The following is a 13,845-nucleotide window of genomic DNA, read 5'->3' as shown; positions in this document are numbered from 1 at the left end:
TGTAGATTATTAATTTTAAAAATAAATAATTTTTTTTAATAAGTGTAATAAGATAGCAAAAGTATGATTTATATAAAAAAAAAATTACCCCCAAGATAATTTTATCATATTTTGTCCATTTTTTAAAAAATAGATGAAAAAAACATATAGATTTCATTTGTTTTAATGTATTTATACCTACGCTTGATTTTGCATTAAAATAATCTTTTTATTTTCTTGTCTTTGGTTAACACTTCAAACTAAAACAAAAAACTTTGTACAGTAAGCAATGGGTAGAAACAAATAAGAAAATGAAAATGAGTTAATTAGATATTTTAACTAGTAACAAATATTATATAAATAGTATATTGAAGACGTCTAGTGTATTAGAGCATCTCCAATGATATATCAATTTTTTTACTAAATTTGAGTAAATTTGAATAAAAGCTTCCTTTGATATTAAGTGCTCCAACAGAGGTTTTTGGAGTTTTATCATAACACCGGTCGACCGAGCAGACAACCGAGTGGATGTCCGGCTGGTCGACCAACCAGTGTAAATTTTTCACTAATTTTTGCCTTCAGGTGGTCATTCGGAGGGTCGATCAGGCAGTCGACCGGCCAGTGTAATTGTTTCACAAATTTTTGCCTTGAAGTGGTCATCCGGAGGGACATCCAGCGACGACAATAAATAGTGACTTGATGAAAGGCACATTCGTCCTCAGTTTGATGAAAGAAAAGTGAAATAATCCTCGATTTGATACCTATTTGATGCAACCGTTGGAGTAGGAAAAGGACTCATTTTTCATCAAATTCAAATTTAATAAATGGTTTGATTGAAGATGGTCTTAGGGATGCTATTAAATCCACCAGGATAAGACCGCAATGACTTCATGGATTGAGACAAGTCAAGACATTTTTTTTGAGGCCTAAATCCGACCAATTTATATATATATATATATATATATATTTACATATGTATATATTTTTTAAATTTTTATTCCTATTGACATATTTTTATCTTGTTGTTATGTTACAATGAATTTTGATTACATTTTATATACAAAATTATTAGGTAAACGAAAGAAGTATTAGAAACTTGAGTTAGATTGATTTAATTTGTATTAGGGCATCTCCAACGGTGTGTCAAATATTTCACCAAATCTGAGCAAAAATTTGAGGAATTCCTCTATTTGATATCTAGCTCTCCAACGGTATATTTTTGGCTATCAGCAAAATGCCGATCAACCGACAAGGTAATCTGAAAAATCTTTTTTCTTTGTTTGCTCATTCATAGCCTCAAACAATGGCTTCACAAACATCGAAACCACCGACCCAAGACCCTTCCATTCTCTCATTTATCCTTCAAATACTGTGACGAAAGCGCCCCAATTGCATCGCGACATGAGTCCCTAACCCCGAATCAGAGTCCTTAAGCCTCTTCACAATGTGGGCAATGATTTTCGTCAAATGGGTCGTCGTAGAATCGCCATGGGAAGCGCAGAGGACGATGAGGAGGCAGGGAGACTCTTTCTTCATGGCGGGTTTTGGGTCATTGGTGGATTCGTAGAGGCAATTGAGGAGCATCGAAATGCCATCAGGAGAGAGGTTTTGGATGATCTTTTTGAGGTCTTCAATGGCGATCTGGTGGGTGTCTTTGTCGAAGAGCTTAGAGAGAGAAGTGAGGATTCTTTGCTTCAGCTCAACCATGAAGAGGAAGGTGATCTGGAAGGTTGGTTCTAGGTTTTTGAAGATCTTGAAGATTTGGGTGCTTGTGAACTCATTGTTGTTTGATTTTTTTGTTAATGAAGAATCAGAAATGGGTAGGGGGGTTGTGAAGATTGAATTTGGGAATGTGAGTTCATTGTTGATGAAGATTGATCTTGAAGATTTGGGTGCTTGTGAACTCATTGTTGATGAAGAAACTAGAGACGAATTCAATTTGAATCCGTTCAACTACCGTGTTGTCGAAGCCTCTTTCGGAGTCAATTTTGCATTCACTCGAAAAATGGTTTGAACAACCAAATATCCGAAGTGAATCACCACCCGGCAAAGAACGCGTTTCCACCTGGACACACCTCAATCGTTGTCTGGAGTCCATCTCAATTTAGGCTCAAAGTTAGCCAAAAGTCATGGTTGCACAAACCATTTTTCTAACACTCTGTGTTACCTATTTTTGTGGGAATTGTTCAAGGAAGAGGATGACCAGGAGGACATCTGGCTGGTCGTCCAATGGTCCCACCTCAACGGTCATACACAGTAAAATGGTGAAAGGTGGCCCAAATCCTCAATTTGGTGAAATATTTTTTAGATACTCAAAGGGTTAGCAAGAAAGTTAGTTGAGAATTCATCGAGGGAAACGGGACTTAAGCCTATTAAATAAGAGTTACCACAGCGGCAACCCAACCTAGTTGACTGGAGATCCCAAGATCTAGATTCAAAGGCACAACCGAGTTGTGTATGACTCAGAAGGATCACTGGAGAGTCAAACTCCTGCCCATTTCTATGATGAAATAGTGATGTTTGCAGCATTTTAGGTTAAGTAATACTTTTAATAATTCTTATATCTAGGTATACCTAGTGGAGTATGGCAGGATATTCTTCATAAGAATCATCTATATAGTGTGAATTGGGCTGGTTCTATGAGATTTGTGAAGGGCTACAATTCTCTAAAGCACTCATGAAAGACCAGGTTGTTTAGGGCCAAAATGAACACAATAGTGAGAACTAAACTGTGTCTGGTGATATACTGTGTGAGTTCTATTGTCTTGGTTTACACAAACGGCTGAACAGTTCAAGACATCATGTTCACTGGTTAGCTAGTAAATCCAATAGTGTTTCACAAGGGAAAGTTCAAAGCTAAAAGCTACCTATCCTTTGCAGAATATTTCCAATTTCTGTACTCTCTGTAATTAGATTATATTGTTGCATTTTCTCTCCGTCAAATTCCATTCATATGGGGGATTGTTAGAAAATTGGTTATTATAGGCTTATTTTGGGCCAACTTTGAGCCCAAATTTGAGTGGGTCCCAAACATCTTTTGGGGTGGATCCAAAGAGGTGACGTGTTCTTTGTCGCATGGCAAGTCACACGATAAAGATGGTTCGTCAAAACCATTTATGAGTGAATGGAAACTTGACGTCGTTTTCGGGTTCGTGGAATGGACAATTAAAGAATTTAATGTAGGTTTCCCTGTAAGGCTTGACCTACATTGAAACTTAAAGAGAACTTATTTATGTATATAAGTTCTAGGTGGCAACACTTGGGTTAGGCCCCAAGGGGCACCCCAAGTTTGTAGAATGAAGGAGTTATGGACAAGTTGAACCTTGGCTCAAACCACCACACACACGCGCCTGCGTCGCCACCGCCATCCGGCCGACCGAGCCGAGCCATGCCAGGCACGGGTGTGGGTTGTGGGTCGGGTCAGTTCTAAAAAATACAGGGTCAATTTTCGTTCTAAATTTTCAGCCTATAATGGCACTAAGTTACAACACTTAGTCTTAGCCAATTATCAATAGACACCCACACAAAGTGTTAGAACAAGTAAGAGAGTAGGCAGTAAGAGATTACAGGAAATTCCCAACCTTTATTAGTTACACCAACAATACAAATGAGTGCCTATGGAAACTCTTACAATACTTAGTTATTTTCGAGTTCCATGGCTATGCCTTATATAGGTTTACAATCAGTTACAAAGATACAACCTGCATTACTAGGAAAGCATGCCAAGTGGCATAGCAGTTGACACCCCCAACTGCCTAGGGATTTAGGAACAACTCTGGGACTTAACTACCAATAACTGCTCTTGTCTTCCAGCTTTGGTTCCTGATTTCCAGGCTTGCCTTGTCTTTGCCCAACATAAGTAACTGCTGATAACCGCCATGTTGTCTGCCTTATCAAGCCAGCCACGAATTTGGTTGTCTTGGCCACCAGACCAAGTCTTGCATACTGATTGCCTTCAATCCCCAAGTATGCTGCAGCCCACATTCAGGTCATATTGATGCCTTGCATCTGTGCAAATGTTGTCCATACTTTGGCCAAGGGTTATGTGCTGCTGTCTCAGCACTTTGTCACCTTTTCGCCTTGATGTCTTGGCATGCCACCATCATGCCATGGCCTTGGTTGGACATGGGCACAAGGTGTTGCTAATGCCAACCATGTAACCTTCAAGTAGAAGGTGCAAATTGGTTATTATAGGCTTATTTTGGGCCAACTTTGAGCCCAAATTTGAGTAGGTCCCAAACGTCTTTGGGGGTGGGTCTGAAGAGGTGCCGTGTACCTTGTCGCATGGTAAGTCACACAGTGAAGACGGTTCGTCAAAACCATTTATGAGTGAATGGGAACTTGACGTCGTTTTCAGGTTTGTGGAATGGACAATTAAAGAATTTAATGTGGGTTTCCTTGTAAGGCGTGTCCCACATTAAAACTTAAAGAGAACTTATGTGTGTATATAAGTTCTATGTGGCAGCACTTGGGTTGGGCCCCAAGGGGCACCCCAAGTTTGTAAAATGAAGGAGTTATGGACAAATTGAACCTTGGCTCAAACCACCACACACTTGCTTGCCGCCGCCGCCGTCCGTCTGTCTGTCCGACCGGGCGGCCGTACCGAGCGTGAGTGTGGGTTGTAGATCGGGTCAGTTCTAACATTAATTTTTTGGACAAAATTTATTTGATTTTTTTCAAATTCTTGCGGGAACATCATTTGAATTTCTAAACAAAATTAAATTAATTTTTTGTAGTCTAAATAGTCCCTTATTCAGTTCATTTCCAGCAGTTTTAAAACTGTCCAGACAAATTGAAACTGCTGTGCAGTTATCTGTTGAAACTACCACCAGATCTGTTTGAATTCAAACTGTATCTGTTCATTCAAATCTACACCTATTTGGTTCATATCTGCTCCTGTTCGGGCAGATCTGTTGGTCACCGTTTTGCCTATAAATACCAGTGTATTCCAGTAGTTTGGGGATCCGAAAAAAAAAATCCAAAAAAAATCTGTTCTTTTCCCATTTTGCTTTTTCTTTGCATAATTCTTTATACTAGTTTTTAGGTAATACTTTGAGAGTATAGAACACAGGTTTGGTTCGCTGTACAAATTGTTTGGAGTGCTACTACAATTTGTGAAGATCATTGTATCCTGGAAGATAGACACCATTTATCTGTAAGCATCGTAGCGGGGCGAATTTGTTTTAAGGATAGAGTGTCACACACTCGACTTGATCTTTTAAATATTTATTGGGTTCGGTAAAATAAATTCGGTAAGTAATTTATTTTATTTGTTTGATTTGTTTCAAGTTTTTTTATTTTTATTTTGCACAGAAGATTGTTCCAACAATATGTGGGTATGGATCCATTTTATTGTATCTCGGTAGTTTCATTTGATACTTCCCTCGAATTTAGCAGTAAGGGAGCTTCATGGTGTCCGCACCATTACACCAATTTGGCAGGCAGCTTGAATTGTTTTCAAAGAACTTGAGAGTGTAAGCATCTTTTATCTGCAATTTGGACAAGACAAATTAACAAAACAAAATAATATGTAAAATACCTGACCTGGGTTTTACATCCACACAACAATCAATTTCAGTTGAACATCCATATTTATCTATACAGTTCAAGTTTATTTTCATGATAGTAAAAATAAAGGGTAAATTACATAAACAGCTCCTAAGGTGTACCATTGATTTCATTTTGGTCCATAGTTTTTAATTTGTATAAATTACATTCCTAAACTTTACACATTGATTTAATGTAGTCCCCTATCCTAACTATCATCTAAAAAAAGTACGAAAAATGCTTATGTCAGCTTCCATAGTTTTTAATTTGTATCAATTACATTCCTAAACTTTACACATTGATTTAATGTAGTCCCCTATCCTAACTATCGTCTAAAAAAAGTACGAAAAATGCTTATGCCAGCTTCACATAAGGAATTTGGAGAGCATTACGAGGAATTTCTCATTTTTCACCTAAATGAATCACGAGACATGTAAAATGAACATTATTTACAAAATAAAACGCATCCAAGACTTTCATTTCATTATTCAAAGTCAAATACATAGGGTGTTTGGCTCTTTGAATAATAGTATTTGTTAAAAATAGGTGTCAAAATGTTGCTTTATGCCCTTAAAATGCTTGACATGAGATTGACATAAGCATTTTTAGTATGTTTTTCAAACAACAATTAAGAAAGGGACTACATTGGATTAGTATGTGAAGTTTAGGGATGTAATTGAATCAAATTAAAGATTAGGGACCAAAATGAAATCAAGGGTATACTTTAGGGACCATTTGTATAATTTACTCTTAAATAAACTAACATTCTTTTATTTTTTTGTGCGTAAATAAGTACAAAGCAGTGCACATGCAGACAATAATAGTTTTATTGAGGAAAAATTTGCCAATAATCATTCAATGCAAACTTTGGTGAAATGTGAGGGTGCAGTCATGAGATTTTCCAACCTCGTGCAAATACAATAACATAGTTTAAACCATCTAAATACTGGATTTAATATAAGCCAATTCAATAATTAATATTATAAATAAATAAATAAACCATTGTGTTGATCGTGAAACATTAATTGGAAGCAAAGTTGAGACTTTGTTATTTAAATTAATGAAATTGAATATTCACAACAAACTCACCATAAACCTTATAACTTGAATGGAGTTTGCAATTGGATCAAACAATCCTGCTTCCTTGTACATTTCCAGAATGGAAACAACACATGATGTGGACTTCCTCGGGAATTGTCAACAATTCATCAAAAGATAACCCACGCCTTTCGGCTTCTACAAGAATTTCAGGAAGGTCAAGGCCCTACACAGAAGTCCAATGTCAAATAAAAAATTTAAACAAATAAAGTCTGTTTGGTAATGTTTACGTTTTCAGTTTATATTTACAAAAATTTTATAAACTGGTTTTTGTTTATTTTTAGAAAAACATAAACTACAAACGTGTTTGGTAATTGACAAAATGTTTAAAAAATTTTAAAAATATAAAAAAGAGTGTGAAATGGCAAGTGGCGGCGGAAGATGGTGGTGGAAAGTGGTGACGGTGGGTAGCGGGTGGTGGTGGGTGGGTGGTGGTGGTGGGTGGGTGACGGTGCCGGGTGGTGGGTGGTGGTGGTGGTGGCGGCGGCAGGTGGTAGGTGGTGGTGGCAAGTGGGTGGCGGATGGCGGGTGGTGGTGGGTGGTGGCGGGTGGGTAGTGGTGGGTGGGTGGGTGACGGTGGTGGGTGGTGGGTGGTAGTGAGTGGATAGTGGTGGTGGTGGTGGTGGTGGTAGCGGGTGGTGGTGGCAGGTGGGTGGCGGATGGCGGGTGGTGGTGGATGGGTGGTGGTGGCGAGTAGTGATGGTGGGTGGGTGGGTGACGGTGGCGGGTGGTGGTGGTGGTGGTGGCGAGTAGTGATGACAGGTGGATGGCGATGGCGGGTGGTGGTGGGTGGTGGCAAGTAGTGGTGGTGGTGGCTGGGTGGGCGACGGTGGCGGGTGGTGGGTGGTGGCAAGTGGTGGTGGTAGTGGTAGTGGTGGTGGGTGGTAGTGGTAGGTGGTGGCAAGTGGTAGTGGTGGTAGGTGGGTGGCGGGTGGCTGGTGGTGGCTGGTGGGTGGCGGGTGGGTGGTAGTGGCGGGTGATGGGTGGTGGATGGTTGGTGGTGGTGGCGGAAGACGGTGGTGGAAAATGGTGGCGGGTGGTGGCTAGTGTTGGGAGGTAAAAAAAAAAAAAACTCAAAACTCAAAACGAAAATACATTTTTTGAGTTTACATTTTTTGGCCAAATTTATAAACTGAGACCACTGATTTATAAATTAAAAATTTATCAAACAAGTTTTTATTTGAGTTTTTAAAATTTTTGTAAATATAAACAGAAAACTGAAAACGTAAGTGTTACCAAACAACACCTAAACATTTCATCTATTTTAAGTATTACACTAGAATTTAATGATGATATTGGTTGTTGTATATCACTCCATCCAGACCAACGTCTAAATTCAATGGCTTGCTGGTTAGGATCAAACTATCTGGTCTAGGTTTAGTCCAAAAGATTGTCGGTTAATCTCAAGAGCTACCGGTACCAATACATTTCCCAAGTGGTCTTTGATGACAAAACAAACCAAACCAAATTAAGCCCAACGTCCTAATCAATTGAGGTAAGCTACACGAATCTTAACTGAATTAGAAAATACCCATTGTAATTAAAATTCCCATATTGCAGAATATCCTAAAACCCACAATCTTAACTAAATTAGATAAAAATAACAACTCCAATTCGCAGTGGCGAAGCTAGAAAAATAGTTTGGAAGGGGCACTTGTTAATTAAAATTTTGAAATTTTTTTCCTCATAATCAATAACGATAGATAATAATTTTTAAATTAATATTACGTACAAAATCTTAAATATTTAATAATTTTTTTTTTAAAAATTTTGTTTTTATAAATGACCTTGTGAAAAATCAAAATTGAAAATATATGGTGTTACTTGTAACTAGTATATTATAGACAACGCAAAAGAGTATTGTATGTCTTATAATAGATTATCTAATAATATATAAATAATAGTGATATCACATTATCATCGATATATGATATCACTAATCAATAGTAAAATAACGCATGGAAGGTCAATCACACTTATTAAATATAATTAACAATTCAATAATTTATCATTTTCGTAGTGGGGTTAACTATGTTTATATAAGCTATGAAGCACTGACACGTTCCTAGGGCTGGCGTACGAGTGTCGGACACGGACATGGACACGCGTTAGACATGGTATGGACACATGTCCGACACTCTCTCTAACGTGTCCTCTCTTTTTTTTTTTGAATTTTTTCAGTTGGATATGCGGTGGACACGCGATGACACTTTCTGGACACGGATCGAAGAACCCTAAGCTGTTGGAGACAAAGAGGGAAAGAGATCGAGGGATAGATTGATTGAACGAAAAAGCCCTAATCTGTTCAAAAGAGATGAATCGAAGAAGCCCAAAACTGAGGTAATCTTCTTCGTCTTTTATGTCCTTCATCTTCTCTACTCTGCTTCCTTCTCTTCATCTTCTCTATTCGTCTTCTTCTCTGGTTCGTCTCTCTTTTCTTCTTCTATTATCTCTTTCTGATTTCACTCTATTCTTTTCACTTCTCTCTTTTTTTCTCCACTCGTTTCTGTCCTTCCTTTTATTTCCTGATTTCATCTCTCTCTTTCTCTCTCTCCTCTCTTTTTTTTCTTTTTTTTAATCTTTATTTTTATTAAACCTAAAATTTATAGAATAAATTATTTTTATTTACAAAAAAAATTAATTTTTATTAAAAAAATTTAAGAAATATGTTTATTAATTTTATTATTATTATAATTGTATAGGAACTAATAAATGTTTTTTTTTTCATTTTAGACATATAATAAATAAATAAAATTATATATATATTAAACGTGTCCCCAGAGTGTCGTGTCCCCCATTTTTTGAAAATTTGCATATCCGCGTGTCCGTGTCGTGTCCCGTGTCCGTGTCCGTGCAACATAGTATATAAGTGATGATTTGATATCATTGTTGCACTAAATTTTTTTAATAATGTGGTTTGTTGTAATTTTTTCATTTTCAATCAAAACAACCAACATTATTTCGTAATTTGAAAAATGTCATTAAGAAATCATTTTAAATGTTATTTTTATATTAATATTTTATGGATTAATTATTTTCCTTATATGCAAAAATAAAAATAAAAATAAAAATAATTGCAAAACCTAAGAGGGCTCACGTGCCCCCTGTAGACACTCCATTTTTGATGGCCCTTAAGACTTGGGCGCCACTGATTGATCACTCGATGATGAAAGTTATACTGTGCAAATGTTCGATTTCTTCAATAAGAAGAGCTTCTAAATCCCAACCTTACACCCTATTTTGGACCAAAATTATTTTGACCAAAATTATTTTAGACCTCAAAACCCTCTCTTTCAAAATATTTTTGAAAATGTTTCTACGATGTTTTGAGGCTCGCATTTCGTTAAAAATTGCACTTTTCGGTAAGCCGAGTAAGGACAAAGTGGAAATAAATGGAAGAGAGGTGAAATCTTTCAAAAATATTTTAAAACATCTTATTTAAAGGTTTGTAGTTGAAGAAAATAGGAGGGGAGAGAAGAAAACTGGTTGGGGAAGAAGTTGGGCATTAATCCGTTAGGACAAAACTGAGCAACCTTCACTAAAATAGGCGTATCTCTTTGCACACTTAGAATTTATATGTGATGCTACCACCGTTGGAAATTAGACTTCTAGGGCTTCAATTTAAACTCAAAAATGACCTAAAACCGAGTCCGGATGAGGAATATATACCCATTTGAAATCGGGCCTAAAAACAGATTTTTGTGGCCGGCCACTAATGGTGGCCTGCCGACCAGTTGTGCAAAATTTGGCCATTTTGAGTGTTTTGGCCTTCCAAGTGTCCCCCATTAGTGGCCTACTGGCCACTTGTGTCAAAAGCCAGATTTTTGCAGATATTTGTGCCAGCTATTCCCACACTGCACCAGCTGTTTGTATATAGATATTTTCGACTGAGGCTCATGTTTTCTATATATAGAGGACCTCCCCTCTTGCTTTCAAGGTTAGAAAAATTTAGGAGTGAGAAAACATTTTTGAAGGGCAAATTTTGGAAAATTCTTCTTTCTCTACAATTCTCTCTCTCTCTTGTAACTTGCATAGCCTTTGCCTTAACACTCTAAACCAAACCTAGAGAGTTTCTTGCTGAGGTGATTTGAGCTTGAATTTGAGATCTTAAGGCACTTGAAAGTGTGAAATTGGTGGTTTGTAACTCAAAGAAGCATTCCTCTTCAAGAGGTATACCTTCTAGTATTTTTGTACCATCTCTACACTACTTGTTTTCCTATCTTTCCATACTGTTTTTGGGCTGTTTTTACACTATTTTTATAGGTTGAAACTTGTGGTTTAAAGCTACCAAAGGTGGAGGGGTTAACCACCCTTCTTTAAACCTTGTTCTCTAAGCTTTTACCCTTTTGTTTCCCATTCTTTTCTCAACTTTTTTTTGAGCTTTTTACCACTGAATTTCAGAGTTTTTCAGAGGCTAAAAATCATGTTTTGAGGTTCCAAAAATGGATGGGTTAGCCACCCTCCTTTGGCTTGCTTACTAGCTTAAATTTCTCATTATTTTAGCTTACTCTTTTAGTTATTTTTACTTTAATTCTAGCACTGTCTTAGTGTATCTTCGGACTGTTTTTATGTGTAAGTTTCATTTATGCTTTGTATAGTGTGCTTGTAGTGTAATGGTCCCCATAGGTTTGGTGGTTTAAGCCTTAGCCACCAACCTATTTGAGTTGATAGCATTTTTTTCTTGTTTTCCATACTTGTGATCACCTCTAATCACCTCTGCAACCTCTCTCCTTTCTTGGCTTTTTCTTTGTTTTGAAAGTTATTTCAAACTAGTTGTTTGTTTAAGCTTGAGATTGAGGTTGTTGTGCTTAATGGTTTAATCCCTTTGCGGGTTCATTACCAACGGCATGACACTTCTCTCATGCCTAAAACAACACTTGGTTTGGTGCTCCTTTCCATTAGAGGACTTAAAGCTCACTTTTTGCCTCAATTGGTTAAAGAATGGTTGGTAACTAAAATGGATTAATAAAATTGGGATTAAAAGTAATGCAAGATAATAAAATCAACTTGGGTTTAATCAGACGTTAATTGAACCCATTGAGTCTTGAGTCGTTTCATACTTGCTAGTGATGTAAACGGTTCAAAAGTCATTGTCAACCACTTCCCTTGATCAATCCATGAAAGGGAGGAGGTTTGAGAGTCTTTTATGTTGCATTTATTGAAATTGTATACCCTGGTTCATAGGCCATCATGCAACGAAATTCCATCAATTGATGGCTTGTGAATTGAGCTTACCACTCCTTTGAGCTGTTTTGATCATAAGGAGGGGTGAGGTGTACAAACATACCTTGAGAATACCCTGTTTTGTGCTCTGTATGCTTTCTGTTGTAGCAGGAGGAACCACGCTTTAGTAGCCTACAGGCCACTACTTCTAGACGGCAGGCTACCATTTATGGCCGGCCGGCCACCACTTCTAGCCTGCCGGCCACTTTTGTCAAATTGAGCAGCAACTTTTTGGAACAGAACAGACTAGAGGCTGAGGTGCAAAGATGTTCTAACTGTGCAACAGAGGCATTCTGGCAGCAAAACAGTGGAATTTTCGGGTGGAAATCTGCGCATACATGAGCATTCCTCGCTTCCCAGGGCTAATTAATTAGTTTAGCTATTTATTTCATGTTGTAATTAATTAGTTAGTGTTATTGGTTTTGTAATAACTAGCTAGAATAGTTAGTTTATTCAGTTTGTAATAATTAGTTAATTTGTTGTTATAATAGCTAGTTAATTAGCTTAGCTAGTTAGTTTATTCGGATCCTCCTGTGCGAGGGCAAGCAATTGTAATAACGTGTATGTCATCTAACCCCACGTCTTTCTCTCTTTTATTTACCGGCTTACGACGGTTAGTATAGGGCATCATGTTTTGCTTAGCATCTCTCATGCCTTGCATCCATTGTCTTACATGCATTGAGCTCGATACATCATTCTAATTTGCATTGTTATTGCTTAATACTTCTTTGAATTTGTGCTTAGACCGCATGCTATCAAATTGATTCATATGCCACATTAGTAGCCAAGTCTAGTAATTGCATATCATATGCGTTGCATTAGTCATATTGGATAGTTAGGATCATGCATTTTTCTAACTCTTTTATCTTTTTTGGCTGGGAGTACTAGGTGAGCTTTTACTTGTTTTAGCATATTGCATTGTATGTCAGTGTTGCTATATCAAAGCATGTTCACCATGAGGCTAAATGCTTAAGTGATAAACTGTTTGAATGCCTATGGATGAAGGCTAGTTGCTTGAATTGGGATAATTTGATTAATGTATATTTGAGCCCACTTTTTCAAGTGGCATATTCACAAAACTCTTTTCAAAAACAAACATAAAATCAAAATGTTCCAATTTTAGAAAAATAGTCTATACTTGTGTGCGCATCACATAGTAAGTTAGCCTAATAACTGGAACAAGAGCATATGATGTAAATAAGAATCACATCATGATTAGTAGAGGCCGATCTTTGATCGGGCGAGCGGGGGTGTTCAATTCATGACCTTCCCCTCTCGTTCCTAAGTTCCCGAGCTAAGACAATCTTGGTGATGACGGACACGTGGTCTTTGGCACGAGTCATGGGTTTCCTAAATTTCTCAAAAATATTTAGATGGTGACTCTGTATTTGGCAAAGCAGTCAATTTTTGGAATTTTTGATTCAAAATCAATTTTCCAAAAGATTTATCGGATTTGGACTCTTTAGTGTTTATCTATTTCACAATGCACTTGTGAGATCAGATTTAGAACCGCATGTGTGATAACTCTATTCCGTGTTATGCTAATTGATCTTAATTATGATCATGATTATATGCTTGATATGGTTTTGAGTGATAATTACATGATATATGTGTTTTTGTATTTCTATCTGTTTACCGTAGGAAAATATGTTTGATTTTCTGCTTTAGAATTTAAATTGAAAGCCGTAGAGGCATCAAAAATTGAAATTGACTACGCCATTGTGATTAGCGTAATTTTTAAAGCCTACGGTGAAATTTAATTGAAAATTGATTTGGATCGAAATAATTAGATTAAATTGATTAATTTAGACTCAACTAATTAGCCTTAATCAAAATTGATTAGGCAAACATGTATAAGTGGCCTATTTATATTATGAACATTGTTTTTTAGCTCATTTTCTCTCCTTTGGCTGAGATTACTCTAGAGAGAGAGGGGGGTCGGTTAGAGAGAAAGAGTGAGGGAAATTGGAGAATTGAACAAGAAACTTGAAGATTGTG

Source organism: Camellia sinensis, chromosome 7 (assembly GCF_055761805.1).
Source record: "Camellia sinensis isolate YWXY chromosome 7, ASM5576180v1, whole genome shotgun sequence".
Taxonomy (NCBI): domain Eukaryota; kingdom Viridiplantae; phylum Streptophyta; class Magnoliopsida; order Ericales; family Theaceae; genus Camellia; species Camellia sinensis.
This window is presented reverse-complemented; position numbering follows the sequence as displayed.